The following is a 14,195-nucleotide window of genomic DNA, read 5'->3' as shown; positions in this document are numbered from 1 at the left end:
CCCCTTCCAATTTACAATGGAGCCCCTTGGAAAAGGGTACGCCCACAAAGTCCAAGCTCGTGGACCTGCTTTAGACAAGGCAGATGCTAGAGTGTTAGCAGAATTCAGTGTTTGAATAAGAGAAACAAGTATTAGGAGCCTGTCCATCATTACCAAAGGCCCTAACAAGACTAAGATCTCCAAGGACATAAAGGTTGGCTTCTATGGTATCTCCTATAAGATCTGAGAGCTGGATTATGAAGTCTCTATAAGTTCAAAGATGACCACATCTCTGACAGCCCCTTTGTGGTGGTTGTGGATTCCCTGGCTGGAGATGCCCTAGTCTTACTATTTCTAGCCTTAAGGTTTAAAAGTCAATCAGCCAGCTTCCTTTTCAGTCAGCTTGGATGGGGTCACAAGTGTCATCAATGCTCCTTAAGGTCCATAGCCCTTCAGAGGCTCTGAAAGAATGGTATGTCACAGAGATTGACCAAAATAAATACACCATGTGCTTCATTTCCCAGGAGAACAGAAAACTACCTGATCAATGTCTACTACAACCCTGGTAGTCCCTTTGAGATTCACTTGGGAAAGCCCAAGCAAGAAGGGGGTACAGGAATGGCGTAGGCATTAAAGGTAGGTTCACCGGAAGCCCAGTTCAGTTCATTGTCACCATGAACAGTTCTGGAACCGGTGCCTTTTCTGTCATCTTTGATGGCTTTTCAAAGGTGAAAATTGATTATCAGAAGTGCTCCAAAGGCTGCCAGGTAACCTACATGCCCAGAGAACTTGGCAGTTGCCTCATCTCCATCAGATCTAGCAGCCCTTATCACATTGTGGGCAACTGCTTTCAGGTCAAGATCACAGGTCCTTGACTGGAAAGCAGTTACAATTTCCATGAGATATCATTTGTGTTTTTGTGTCTGTTTTTGTTTCTTTTAATTCAGTGACCACAGGCAAGGCACCCCTGAAGCCTTAAGATATGCCAAGTTTCACTTGTATGCCATCAAGATTGTGGTCAAGGATCTTGTATTCAGCAAGACTTTCATAATCTAGAAGAATTCTTTGACTGGGGATATGCAGCAAAGCAGGTAATAATATCCTCATGGTCAGAGTGTAGGGCCCCAAGACCCCTGAGAGAAGATCTTGATGAAGTACCTCAGTGGCAGCCTCTACACTATTGCCTACATGATCGAGCAGAAGGGTGACTACATACTCATAGTCAAGTGGGGGGGAGAAGTATATCCAGGGGGCCCTTATTCATGGCATTATGCTCTGATTTTTACTTCTCCTCTTGTTTCATGTTAGTTACCTATCACTTGTTTTGGATCCTCTTCCTTACCCCCACCATTGATTTGTGGATCAGTTTACAAGAAGGAGGATTCACCCTCTTCCCAACACACCCCCTCTACCACCACCATTTCATGACTTTGTGTCCTCCCAGAAACAAAGATCCAAAGCCCACTATCGATTTGGCATGAGTGGGGATATATCCTGATATCAGACTACTTCCTTATTCAGTGTCTATGGATTCCTCCTTGCTTCCATATTCAATCTTCCTGCCTGGGGGTAGAAGATAATGGTGGTGACTCTTTCCTTAGAATATAGGTCCCAGGGGCAGCTGGGTAGCTCAGTGGAGTGAGAGTCAGGCCTAGAGACAGGAGGTCCTAGGTTCAACCCCGGCCTCAGCCACTTCCCAGCTGTGTGACTCTGGGCAAGTCACTTGACCCCCCATTGCCCATCCTTACCAATCTTCCACCTATGAGAAAATACACCAAAGTACAAGGGTTTAAAAAAAATAATAAAAAAAAAGAATATAGGTCCCTGACATTCCTGCTGGATATGGGTCAGATTGGCCTATTGATGTGCAAAAGTTTCCCCACAGACTGATTCCTGCCCCCTGCCCTACACACACTTCTTGAATTTAGGCTCATCAAATAGTTGGTTATTTTGGGGGTTGTTTTTGTTCTTATTTATTTTATTTTGTTCAAAAACCTTTCTATAAGGAAAGGGACATGTGTCTACCATACACATTCCCACCTGGACAGGGATAAAATATTTCCTCAATTCTCAAAAATTTGTAAGACCATCATGTCTCTCATTACTTAGCTGACTAATGATCGATACCCATAATGGTGAATCTATGACATGCATGCTATAAAGGACATACAGAGCTCTCTCTTTGGGCATTCCTGCAGTTGCTAGCCAGAGTTTGTTACTAGAAACCTAGAGGGCCTCAGGATGGAACGGTTTCTCTCCCCCTCTCCATGCATCTGAGGACATTTCTCACTTCATCCTCCCCTCTGCCCAACATTCCAATGGGAGTGCTTCCTCCCTTCCCTGTCTGGGGTAAGGGGTGTGTGGTATTCAGTCTCTAAGGGGATGGACATGGCACTCAGTGTGGGGATGTGGGGTGAGGGCAGGGCCCGATACTCCATCCCTAAAAGGTTCATCATCACTGATCTATACCCTCTCTTGTTCACTTTTTCCCTCCTATCTATGTCTGGAAATCCTCCATTACTCATGCTATCCTAGTTACCAGTTGTGAAGACCAATTCCTCAGACTTTATCTGGTTTATAGTCCCTATATCCCCTCACTGCCCATCTTTCTATACTCATAAAAACATTCATCAGTGGAATCTCATCCCATCTCCAAAACAAGGGCTTTTTATTTCTTCTGTCCTTTCTAATCTTTCCCCTCTCCTCCTTAGACACTTCCTTATATGTTCTTCTTTTTCTGAGGTTGTAGATGTCACCTTCCCTTCACTTATAGCACTTGATTAGAATGTGATACACCTCCTCTCACCTCTTTGTCCCCACTATGCCTCTATTCCTCCTTTTACGTACCCTCTCTTGTGATAATGAAGTTGCACAAACAAAATATTCAAATATAGTCAGGGTGTAGCTAAATTCTGTCCAAAATATTCTGTCTGCCTCTTCACTGTTATCCCTGTTCCCTTATGTACATTTAGAAATAAGTCTCTTCCTGGTCTCTCTAGTGTTGCTCTATCACTCATACAACCCCTACCTGCTGCATTTATTTATTGCACCTGCATTTTGTTCATTGAGATTCTCAAGCAGCACATAATCTGTTCAGTTCTGGTTTTCTTAATAAAAAAAACACTTCAAGGTCTTCTTCAACCCTGAATGTCCATCTTTTGTATTATATGGTTAAACTAAGGTTTCCAGGATAGGTGACCCTTTGTTATATATACAGCTTCATTGCTTTTTAAGACAAATTATTTGACTCTTCCTTTTCTTAATGGATATGGAATAATCTTGTGTTATTATAAATTCCTTTTCATTTGAAGGTCATTCTCTTGATGACTTTTAAACTTGATATTTTAAAATTGAAATTCTAGGTGTCTTTGAATTTAACCAGTAAGTGCTGTGGAATTTTGGAGGCTTTTTTTCTGGAGGCAATATGTTAATTCTTTATATTACAATTTTATTTTCTAGGCTCAGAAGTTCTGAGCAATTATCTTATTTCCTTCAATATTATTTTAATAGCTTTTGCCTTGTGTTTTTTCTAGGAGACTCATGATTCTTAGAATATCTTAGTGTATTCTGTGTCTGATTTTAGTATTTTTTTGCTTGTACAGTGATCATATGTTCTTTTTTAGATTTTTTAGTTTTTATTTTTGCTTCTCTTTTGGGTTTTCAATTACTCCACTGTTTGTATTCCCCCCCCCTCTCTCTTTCTCTCGCACACACAAACACACTTACAATTAAATTCATTTTTTTTCTATTTAGCTACATAAGGCATGAATTTTGATTTCATAATTTTATTCCCCTTTGAAACTACTCAGGAATAACATGTGCTTCCACATTTTCCTCAAATGCCATTGTGTCTTCTGTCTGTATCATCAAGTGTTAAAGAATTTTTCTATATTGTTAGGATTTATTTGTAGATGCCTAAATTCATTTACTAGATGTAGAGGCCATATTTTATTTGATTGCAATTGTTTTTCCTCTTAATTTTTTTATTTTTGTTCAAGGTTTTGAGTTTTCCTCTTTCTGAAATTTTTGGTATTTTCAGTCTTCACCTTTATGTCTCTCACTAGTCATTTCTTGACTCCTTCCATCTTGATTGTGGTTTTTATGGGATCTGGATCTCAAAATTTCCAAAATTCTCCCCATGATGAGGCATTTCATGGTTCTTCAGTCTAGGTATTTATTCCAAATGGCTTATGTTCAGAAATAGCCTCAGCTAGATGCTATAGTCTTTTCTTCTGGCTCAATGGAAGGCTGCACAGATCCTCACCCATGATTATCTTGCCCTGGTGATCTGTTCCACTCCCTCTGTTTCTCAGTTCTCTGGTACTACACTAGAAGTGAAGATTCTGCTTTCCCTGGTGATGATTTTTATGGATTGTAGACCTTGGCAGGCTTTTACTCCTGAAGAAAGGTGCCTTTGAGTCCTAAGCAAATTTTCCACAAGCTGGAACTGGAGTCTCTATTCAACTAGAAAGATGAAGGGTGTAGAATGCAGAATTATATTCCATTGTAATCTTGTGTAATGTCCTTAGGTCTTCCAGTGAAGCCTTAATGTTGATAGCAGGAGATGGGAGAGATTTGCTAAATGAGCTCAGGGTTGGTGACTTCTGTTCCTATGTTTGAGGGAATTTGTTTTAACCTTTCTGGATTATGGGTGTCCTGTACCATGGAAAGCAATTTGAGTTATCTTTGGTGCATAATTCATATTTTATAGAGGTTTGAGAGGCTGTGTGGATCAAAGCATATGCCTAGTCCACTATGCCCAGTATGATGAGATTTTAACAAGTAAACAAGATACATTTTCCCAAATCATTTTACCAATTTCAAATATCTCTCTGACAAAGTCAAAAAAGGAAAAATGACACTTGATGAGTAAATAAATTATCTTTGCTTTTGAAGAATTTAAATAATCCAGCTTTGAGAAGTGTGAGATACTCAAGATATGGAATGTTTATGGAGTAAATGAGCCTTGAATGGAATGTAGGAAAGGATTTCTTTCTTCTTTTCCACTATCATGTATAGAAAGCAGCATCCTGAATTTGAAGATGAAAGATTACTACCTGGGGTCTTCCTGTGGAGGGGAGAGAAAAGTATTTCTATATGCTTCAAAACCATATGGTTTTGAAAAAGGGCATCTGAATTAATATGAGACTACATCTGTAATTAGACAGACACATAGGCTAGACAGCTAAGGATATAATGAGGAAGTCATGAGATAGTGGAAACAAGTTTAAGAAAATGAATCCTTAGAAATATGGAAGAGAAATAGACCATAGGTAGAAAGAGAATTTGAGAGTCACGCTGGGAAACTCACTTAGTAGGGACATGGTACATCAAGGAAGACAGACAATAATTCAAGACCTGGGTATATTTGGAGGTTATAACTAGATATTTTTAATTTTTTAAGAATAAGAGATTGAGACAATTTTCTTTCTCTTTTTCTGATCGCAACATGATCTTCAAAGTCCAATCCTGAAATATATAAAATGGAATATTGATTAGATTAATAATAAGTCAGGCTTTTGTATGTTTTCCAATAAATAAATCCACACCTATAAACACACATATACAGAGCCATAACTTAGAATTTATATTTATGTTGGTTCCCCAGATGGTACCATAGTAACTCATATGGGAGTTGTGATATTTCTTGAGCAAAACTCATTTGCAAAGAAGGCTTTGCATGGATCAAAGTGTTCTTTAAAGAAAATTGGCCTGTCAGGGTTATCACAAAGAATGGTGAAGGAACTTAAAAACATGAAGTACTTTGACATAGAATTCTGAATAGAATTCAGGATCAGTGTCCTTTTTATCCTATCCATGATGAATATAATATGTACACATACACACATACACACACACACAATTATTTATTTATTTTTGGGTATTTTCATTCTTCACCTCCTCCCTTATGTTTCTCACCAGTCATTTCTTGAGTCCTTCCTGCTTGATTTTAGTTTTGATGGGGTCTGGATCTAAAAATTTCTTTAGTTTAAGTGTCTATTCCAAATGACTTTTGTTCAGAAATAGCCTCAGCTAAATGGGATGGAATATATATATATATATATTGTGTGTGTGTGTGTGTGTATGTGTGTGTGTGTATATATATATATATATATATATTCTTCATGCACTAATTGTGGTTGTTCACTTCTTTCAGTCATATTCAACTCATTGCAACCCCCATTTGGGATTTTCTTGGCAAAGATACTGAAGTGGTTTGTCATTTTTTTCTCCAACTGTGTGTGAGGTAATAGATGTGTGTGTGCATATATATTTATATATAATAGACATACAATTTATACACTTATATAATAAGTCAATATACCAACACATATAATATATTACATTATATATTTGCACTCATTCACATGCATGCCTACACAGAAAATGTATATTTTATAAGAATAAATATGGATAAATATAAACTGGAATAAAATAAATAGAAAAATATGTATGTGTATATAAATATAATGTATGCATACACACATTATAATATATATTCATCTACATAGGCAACTGATATATAATGAGTGTTAGTAATAGTAATAGTTGTTAAAAGAAATATTACAACTATGAAACTTCCTACCCTTCCAATATTCTCATATTTTTTCTTTTCACTCTACAATTCATTCATACTAGTATCTTTGCTCTTTGTCATACATGATACTTCATCACCCCCCATTTCTGTGCCTATGTCCTGGTTGTTCCCCATGCCTAGAATGCACCATCTCCTCACCCTTTCTTCTACGAATCCTCTTTTGCTTTAAGATTCAGCTAAACTGTCACCTTCTACTTTAATTAGCTATTTGATTGTGCCCTTCCTTCCAAAAGTATCTGACATTCATTTTTACACATTATGATAATATGTTATAGAAAATGATCCTCTCTTTATAAGCAGATCAAATATGGTTAAGATGACTTCAGTCATCTAACTGATACACACACACAAACACACACACACACATACCTAGTGCTAGAGCTCTAAAGCAATCCAGGAGTATGCTTGAATAGTTTTATTTAATGAAACTTCAGTCCCTTCACTAATTAATTAATTAGCTTGTTTATGCATCCCAGGTTCTTAACTGGAAATTATTTTTGATTACTCTTATTTTTCTATATAACAAATATAAAGGCTGCTTAATATATAATTTTAGCTAAATCAATTTAATTAATTCTGAGAAATAATAATTAGTATAATTTTTGGCTATGAGAAAGATCCTATGTATAGTCATATTTATATCTCAATATAACAATAAATGACTTCTTAATTTGTGAGATGTTTGATTTCTTTTAGTTTATTCTAAATATTGGTAAGTTTAAGAACCTTCTTTATGTTAATGCTCATTTTCTTAAGAATACATCAATGATATAGATGAGAAATTATATGGTCAACTCTTGTCCTCTATTTTTATATTCACACTGATTTTTGGATCTGTTTCCACTTAAATGTATTGAGGTATGTGGTATGAGGTGTTGGTCTAAGTCTAGTATCTGCCAGAACCATTGACAGTTTTCCAGAAGTTCTTATCAAATAGAGTATACCGCTTAAATAATTAGTGCTTTCAATTTTACTTAACACTGGATTATTTAGTCATACTATTTTTCATACTATTTTCCTAGTGTGTTTGATAGATCTAGTTCCCTCTTAAAAATGTAAAACAGTTTTCTTAAGTATTGATTTATTGTATGCCTTCCAGGCTATAATTGCCATTCTTCCCTTAGTGCTATCTTAATCTTTTTTCTTTTTTCATATTCTAAATCACCGTTTTCTTAAAATAATTTTGAAATTGTTTTCCAAATACTATAAAATGTCCCTTTGATGGTTTGATTGGCGTAGAGTTAAAACTATAGTTTAAATTTGGTAGTGTTATCATTTTTGTTGTGTTGGAAATTATCTAATTATTAAAATGCATAATTTCTCTAGTCATTTAAGAAATACTTAATATCTAGATCTATTCACATATTTCTTATGCTTTAATAGGTTGACTCACAAATACTGGGTGCATTTTATAGTTATTTTAATGGATTTTCCCTCCTTTTTATTCCCTTTTAGATTTTTATTGTTATATATATAGTTCATTTGATTTATGTGGGTGTATTTTGGAGGATGCCACTATCTTATTGCTAGTATTTATCTTTATTAGAGCTTTGCTTATTCCCCAGCATCTTCTAAGTAAAATAACATATTATCAGCATACACATAGTTTTCTCTTATTTGCCTTCATTTGTAATTTTAATTTCTTTTTCTTGTCTTATTCTTATTGCTTTCATTTCTAAAACCATAGCAAATAACAGTAGGGAGAAGGGACATTCTTGTTTTATTACTATATATAATGAAGATGTTTCCAGAATATCCCTATTTCATATGATTCTTGTTTATGATTTTAGATAGATAATTTTTATTATCTTTTAAAAATCCACATATGCCTATGTTCTGACATGTTTTGACTGTAAGTGATAGTTGTGTTTTGCAAAGGATAGTTTTCTGAATCCTTTGAAATAATTTTATTTTAAAAATATTTTTTAAAAAATATTATTAATTGTTTCAATAATATTCTTAATGTTGAATCACTTGCATCAGGATGATCCTAATGAATGATTCCTTGGATGAATTTCTGTTATCTCTATGAGAAAATTTAATTTTTTAAAAATTGTATTAATAATGCTGGTCTGTAATTAGTTTTTTGTTTTGTTATTCCATAGTTAGATATTAAGATTATGTTCTTATAAAATTTATATGTGACTTCTCAATTTTTAGAAATAATTTGCAGAGCATTAAAATTAATTGATTTTTAAAAAGTTGGCTAGAATTCACTTTTAAATGTATTAAAGAAGTTTTCCACTCATCTTTTAAAGATACAAAAAAGGTATCTTTTTTTCCTGTTAAAAAAACCTAAGTCAAACTATGTTTATACAAACATAATGTTTACATGCATATGACTTTATTTCACAGGACAGTGATGGAGAAGGTTTTAGAGATGACATAACATTCCTAGTCCACCCAGAGACAACATGTGGTGCCCTGCCTTCCCACTGAATATAAGACACACCCAACTCCACCCTTTACCCCTCACAGGGAAGGGAGAAAGTGCTGCCATTGGCTGTTGGGCAGATTAGTAGGTGAAGTGAGGAATGTCTTCAGCAAGTTCATAGAGGGGGAGAGGAGTGGCTTGAGCATTCTGCTCCCCTCCAGCTCTACCACCTGTGAGTCATCCACCTTACCCACTGTGTGTTCCAATAGGCTGTTGGGCAAAGGAGTGGGTAATGTGAAAAAATGTTATCAGGCACAGTGGAGAGGGGAGCAACTCTTTTTGAGTCCCTTTGTCTTTCTAGTGAAAAATTCTAGGGGGAAAGTAAGGGAAGAGGGGTGAGTGTCCACAGAGAATATTCTGCAAGCCATTTCTGGCACACGTGCCATAGGTGTGCCATCACTGCCATTGGAAACAAACAATAAGGTGGATATAAGAGGTTGGAAATTAGCATAAAAGCTATGTGAATTCAGAATATCACAAGATCATTTTTATTAAATAATCTTACAAAAATTTCTCTGTAGACTGTATTTAAACTTGATTATAGGTAGGAACAAAGCAGTCATAAAAGAGGGCATTATTAAAGGGAATTTCAAGCAAAGGGAATGGACAACAAAATCAAGGATTTTTTTAAACTTTAATCAGTAGAAAATATATAGCCATTGCTATTTTTTTGCAATAAGTGAGAACTAACCTTTAGGAATGTAACTCCAACTAATATAATGGATTGAACTGGGAAGGACAGGACTTTGGGAATTATTTCAAATGATAATAATGTAGGTAAAAGCTATTGGAAGTCTGAAATAAATTAGAGACTCTGGCAGTAGAGTCACTGGAGATGTAAAAATTCATCTACCAGAGTGAGAATTATACACTAACAATTTGTAGTATTTTACTTTGAAAATATATGCATAAGGGCACAGCTGGACTGCTCAGTGGATAAGTTTAAATCTGGCCTCAGACACTTGCTAGCTATATGACTTTGGACAAGTCATTTAACTCCCATTGCCTAGTCCTTACCACTCTTCTGCCTTGGAGCCAATACACAGAGTTGATTCCAAGACTGAAGGTAAGGGTTTCTTTAAAAAAGGAAATATATGCATAGAAATCACTTAAGTCAAGAAAAAAGTAAGAAAATTTAAGGAAAGCTTTACTTCACGCAGCATGTTGGTTTCTTAATTAACCTTAAACTTAGAACAAATTTGGCAATGCTTGGGGAGAGTGAAGTTTGATGCCCAAGAAAATAAAGAAAAGTGTATAATATGTTTGTTTTTGTTTATATGTATATTTGTTACATAACTATTATCACTCAGTAGAATGTAAGTGCCTTGAGGGCATGGGTTGCTTCTTTTTACTCTTTGTGTGATAGAAACTTACAAGAGTTTGGAATAATATAGGAGCTTAATAAAGATCTGAAATGTATTTAAAGAGAACAGGTCAAAAATTAGTAGAAGGAAGGAGAATATAAAATATAATCTCTGTTCAGGCCAGAAATTTATGGAAAAATAAAAACCAGTAAGATGTAAATATTTCTTCTTCCTATTTGAACAAAGGCCCAAGTTCTATTCACATACTTTTTATATCTGTTTCTCTATGTCTTTCTCTAACTAGAGTTCCTGATTTATTGTTTTATTAATTGTCTAGACTTTACAATGTTAATATTGCAGATTAAATTTAAAACAATTTATAGATACTTTTCCCCTTAAAAGGATGGGTATTAAACATTTACTAGCACACCCTTTTGTTGCTCTGTAAATACTGCTTGTTTTCAAAATGAATGCAACAAAAGGATTGGGAATGAAATAATCACAATACTGGAGACTCAGTAATTATGCAACAGTAGGATAACAAGCAGCAGCAGCAACAGCATCAGGAATTTATAAAAAGTACTTTAAGGTTTGCCAAATATATTATATTCATCATTGCATTTAAGGATAAGAAGATCAAATAAAGATAATACAATAAAATCAGTATTAGAACAATCTCCTTTACCAAAAGTGGAGCTAGATTCATTAGTTTTGTACTTAGATATTTCCTCTATTTTTTAAGATGACTACCCATTCATTCTCATCAATCCTGTATGAGTCTTATAAAAGATGCAAGAATTATTATCCATGTTTCTCTTTGCCATGCTTTTCATGGCATGTTGAATGATTTGGGGTTTCTTTAAATAAAAAAAAATCTCATTTGTAAAGGATTCTGTGTTTTATTCTACCAAATTAAATGCATCCTGATTATTTAAAAATAACAATATAAGGATCTTATATTGTCTATGTACTTCATTATTAGTGAGACAGCAAAGATCTGGGATATGTTGCTAAAAATTGAAAAGAAACTATTTTTGAGAGAGGTAGTCAGAGACTAGAAGAGAGAGAGAGAGAGAGAGAGAGAGAGAGAGAGAGAGAGAGAGAAGGAGAGTATTGTATATAGTTAGCAAAGTAGTTACACGAGTAGGTTGTTCATTTTTAATAACTTTTTTAATGAAATAGATTTGAAATTTTAATGTGACTGGTGTTTTTTACCTCTCTGTACACTTTTCAAATCAATCTCTATAATTTTCACAATCGTGCTTCCTTCAACATTGATTACTTCAATATATACTTGATCCCATGGCTGATTTTCCCAATATTGTTTGATTGCATTTCAGTTTTCTCAATAAGTACATGTAAGATTATACGATAAAGGCCAAAGGACAGGGTTTCTACTTTCCATAATGTTAAGAAGAGATTGTTATAGTTCTAGTTACATAGTTGTTGTTTTTTCATTTCTTGTCATTTTTCTTTAAGTTTCATTCAGATGACTTTGCTTAACTGGATCTCTTAGGAAACTTTCTTTGCACTGCTTTTACCCTTCAGTTCTTCTCTGTGTACTATGAAATGTCGCTGTCATTATTTCTCATAAGATTTTGCAAACACATTTATATTCTATACCTGTGTTGCTTTGACAATCATCTCATTCTGCTTTGCAAGCAAGTCAAATGTTTGATGACTCAAGGTGCTTTGAGGGTTCTTTTAGTTTCTCGTTGGGACAATTGTTAAAATTCTAGGAAAAAAAAATCATTGTTACCATTATCAGCTTCTTGCTAGTATGCATTTCCCATTTTAAAATCTACTTATTTAAATAATTTACCATCTAGCTATTCCATGGCACACTAGGGCATGTTTCTATTATCATTATTAAATTTTTGCTAGTTCTAATCTTTATCTTGGGAAAGCTGAGGTATCACTATATGTACACTGAGGGATTATTCTTATATCAAAAACAGTTCTTTTCCTAGATGTTAAATTAAATTAGTTTAATTTTATAATAAATGTCAACACATTTTTTGAGTGAATATTATATGGTAAGCACTATGTTAAATATTAGGGATAAAGGTGCATTTGAAGGAAAAATTATAGATCTCATTTTTTTTAATCTGGGTAGATATAAATCAGCAAGTCTGTGGATCCATATTGGAAAAAAAAATTGCCAGAGCAAGTTGAGTTGCTTTCAGAAAATTGAAAAGTTCTTTAATGATTCTAAGCTTCCCATGAAAACAGACTCTCCATTTTTACAACAAAATTCTGAGTATTGTTCTATGCAATAGAATGAGAGAGTAGAAGATCCTCCAAAGAATTCAAAATGAATATCACACAGAGGGAAATGGAGAGCTTTGTGATGGGTAGGAGCAGACTACCAAAGCTAATGGGCAAGCATGTTCAGAAAAATAAGGGTAAGGATGGCATCCAGGAGCTGTTTGATATGTTAGGACTGTATAAGTGGCATAAATGGAGATTTTGAATCTTGGACTGTATCCTCCATAAGTCCCTTAGTATTTCCCAAAATCCCCTTTAATTTCTCCTGTGCCTCCATGTTTGTGTGGTCACATTATTGTTTTATAAATTCTATAGCTCCTCCTTCTTTTGCTCTCACAAATGAGCAGGGTTAGTTTAGCACCTTTTCCCTCTAGTTTTTATGTTAGTTTATTATTAATAAAACTTTATAAAAATTAATGTTTAGTATTTTTGTATCTTAATTTTAATCTCCACAGGACAAATCACATGGCAAGCTCCAAAAATAATGAGGAAGCAAAGTTCTTATTAGAGTAATGTTGAGATATCATCAGAAAATGACAAATATATCCAGCACATTTTAGGGATGACCTCTGTCAAACTTGTGGGAATACCTGGACAAAATTTTCCCCAAGGTAGTTGATTATGAAAGGCTTATGATCTCTATCAATTTCAATTGTGTTGGATATGTAGATACCTTGGACATCTTATCAAACAAAAATTAATTTCAAATAAACATATTCTATTCTAGTGGTTATCAGAAGAGTACAATGGCAATATTAGTCAACTGGATTTTTCCCCCTCAATTACTTATAAAATGATTTTTTAGCATTTGTTCTCAAAATTTTGAGTTCTAAATTCTCTCTCTCCTTCCCTCTCCTCCGTGTCCTTGAGAAGGTAAGTGATTTGCTTTGGATTATATGTGTGTATACCTGTTCAGTCATGTAATACATGTTTCCATATTAGCCATGTTGCAAAAAGAAACAGACACACATAATTTCAATCATTATTACTCACTCATAGAACTGGCATGCTTTTCATCCATTTCATGCACACTTTTAATTTAAATTATTGCTTCCACAAGGTGTGTGTGTGTAAATATATGCTTGTGTGTCTGGGTCCAAACCTGTGTTTATCTCTAAGAAACACAGTGGTAAGGAAGAATAAATTCCTTAGACTCTGGGACAGTAATTAGAACATCAGAAATGCTATTTATTCTTTGCCTTCCTACACACATACACATAAGCATACCCCCACCACCCATCTTTCAAAAGAATCCAAAGGAATGTGAGATCAACAAGATCCTTAAATACTTATATAAGAACCATGCCTGGAACCACTTTTTCTATCTCTTCAGGAATCTGTCTCAGATAATCTTCCAGTGGTTTGACTATGATCATATCCCAAAAGAGCTGTAATTTATTCCATTCTGTTAGGCATATCATACCTCTTATGTGTGACTTCTAGTCTGCTAGGCAATTCAGGTGGCTAAATACTTGGCTCCATTAGGAAGTTACATCATTGTGCCCAAAAGATAGTGTTTCTTCTGAGTCAATCTTGTTTGCATGTGTGTTGTTGATTTTTTTTGAAACTAATTGAGCTAGAAGGAATGGATGGTAAGTATTGTGATGTGTTT

At 34.6% G+C, this 14,195-nt stretch overlaps 1 pseudogene; it reads left to right on the top strand.

Annotated features, from left to right (window-relative positions):
- The first annotated feature begins 653 nt into the window (after window positions 1-653).
- LOC123233092 overlaps window positions 654-14,195 on the top strand; it is a 30,757-nt pseudogene continuing 17,215 nt past the window's right edge.

This window comes from Gracilinanus agilis, chromosome 2 (genome assembly GCF_016433145.1).
Source record: "Gracilinanus agilis isolate LMUSP501 chromosome 2, AgileGrace, whole genome shotgun sequence".
NCBI lineage: Eukaryota > Metazoa > Chordata > Mammalia > Didelphimorphia > Didelphidae > Gracilinanus > Gracilinanus agilis.
This window is presented reverse-complemented; position numbering and strand designations above follow the sequence as displayed.